The sequence below is a fragment of the Anneissia japonica genome, unplaced genomic scaffold, assembly GCF_011630105.1.
Source record: "Anneissia japonica isolate Jap-2015-1 unplaced genomic scaffold, ASM1163010v1 scaffold250_len512249_cov173, whole genome shotgun sequence".
Classification (NCBI taxonomy): Eukaryota; Metazoa; Echinodermata; class Crinoidea; order Comatulida; family Comatulidae; genus Anneissia; species Anneissia japonica.
Genome location: NW_022687603.1, coordinates 438,951 through 441,492, shown reverse-complemented (window position 1 = coordinate 441,492; position 2,542 = coordinate 438,951).

Here is a 2,542-nt window from a genome sequence, read left to right as displayed (position 1 = left end):
GATATCTCAGATAGAGCTTAATAGAAATAAAACAATAGCAGATGAACTTGGTTACTTCATATCTTTAATCGCTACAAATTTGTTTCATATGACCACACAGGGCCACACTCATCAGGCGAATTGTAAAATATGAATGACACAATATCCCAGGGTTTATAACTGAAATGGCTAATCAGGAAGTCGAACTAAATTACTATGTTACAAAGCCTATCGTTTATTGGTGCGATCTGGGGATTATAATTTAAATGGCTAATCAGGGAGTCAGACTGTTTATTATGTTATAGAGGCCTATTGTTCACTGTTGCATATCTGTTGCTAATTAAATATTTCTTTCTATGACGACAAGTTGGCACTAACTCATTCTTGCTATTGAGTGAGCATAGTTCTGGATGACATATAATTAAATACTTTTCATATAAACAAAGATTACAGCGCTTAGTCGTGTTTGAATATGGCTTACAGCGTTTCATAATTCTCCACTTAACAGTAAATTCTACGTTTCACGAAATTCACGTTTGAACACTCTCAACACCGTCACTCTCCTGTTCCTCGATGTCTCTGTTAAGGTTATATAGACGGACAACTCTCGACTTCTTTGTACTGCAAACCCACCGATCGTCACTGTTATCTTAACTAAAAGACTTTCATCCTCTTAAACTCAAACAGTTATTGATATTCAGCCAGTGTATTCGCATCAGACGAATTTGCTCAAGCGATGATGGCTATTTTGATCATGTCAACAAGATCACGGCTTACTTTCTGGATAACGGTTATCCCCTTAAATTTATCCTCAAACAAACCTCTAGAGCTATAGATTTTCTAGACCTTCTCTCCTCTCTCCCAATCCTAAGCCCATCACGGAAGGCATACTCCTAATCATGGATTACAGTCCCAGCAGCTCCCAACTAGCTAACATACTTAAAACAAGGATTACAATCCCTCAAACTCGATCCATTTAATATAAAAACCATTTTCAATGCGAACCGCTTACATTAATCCCGTAGGACCGCCGGTAATACCAAATGCCACAAGCCGGAAAAAATGGCCCCGGTAAAAATGGCTCCAAATGAAGGGTAGGTAAAAATGGCCCCAATATTAAAATTCTGTATTAAAACTGATTTTTTTTTTTAATCATTATATGCATTTTTTTTAACTGAAATAATTTAGTTTTTAAAAGGAATCTAACATCAAATAAATTACCATTTACATTTTACTTTTTGCAGAAATTACATATTCAATGATAAAATATTCAAAGATAAAAAAAAGCCATGAAATAACACTTTTTATTTTTTTCCATTTAAATGTTAAAAAATAGCAACAACATAATCAATAAATCAACATAAATCATGCATTTATTTATACTAACATAATTTATTTGTGGCCAATTTCAAGGAAGCGGAATCACAATTTTCCAGAAATTCAATCCGGGTATTGATAAACCCCACAAACAATGAGTTTATATATGAACATCAAATTATTATTTTTTTTTTTTTAGAAAAAGAGAATTCTACAATCGTAATTAAAGGGTTCGCAGTGTGTTTGGAGGATTGTGGTGTATTTGCAAGTATTTTTTCACAAAAAAATCAACATTTTAACCAAAAAATAGGTTCTTATAAATATTTAATTTTCTTATTACCAAGTGAGTCAATCACAATTAAATTGTTTGGTTTTCTACAGTGTGTTTTAGGAGGTTTTTGGGATTTAGCAATACCATTTGATCCTACCATAATTATTTTACCCTCACAATTACACGCCATTTTAATTCTTAGCATAATTGCCATATATACATAACTATGTATATAATATACCGGTAGTATCTCAGTTTACATTATTTAGTATAGTTTTAGACACTTAAATTGTATGTATGTCATTCCTCTACTTTGTTAGTGGAATAACGTTTTTGAAACTTATTTCAACTATCAAAAAATGTTCAATGGCCATCGTTTTCTGATAATCTCAGTGCATTATTTGCATCTGTCGTGTAACTGTATTTGTTATTGATTCAATTCTTGCTTATTACAGTATTTAAATATTTGAAGATTTAAAAAAAAAACATCATTTCTATTACTGAATTTTTTCATTGGGGCCATTTTTACCTACTTGTCATTTGGGGCCATTTTTACTGGGGCCATTCGTACCTACATTCCTCCTGCACTCCCGCAAACAAGCAAGAATCTCCCGGAAATTAACCCGCAAATTCATAATTTTGCATGTTTTCACTGCTTTATTAAATTTTTTCACGAAAGTCAATGCCGAAGGGTATCTGTGCAGCAAAATAAAATTAAATGTGTTAAGAAACCTCATTAACCAGATCAATGGCGTATCAAAGAGGGTGGGGCAGCCGGTCTGGACTCCCCTACATATTTCAAAATTATATTTTAAAAAATGGAGCAAAAAAGAAAATTATATTCAAATTTAATTTTCTTACCTCAGCTCCAACTATGGAGTGGCTGAGGTAAGGTCTGTCTCTTATACACATCTAGATGTGTATAAGAGACAGTAATTTGAAGTCATTGAACAATTGGTTTGCATAAATTGATTT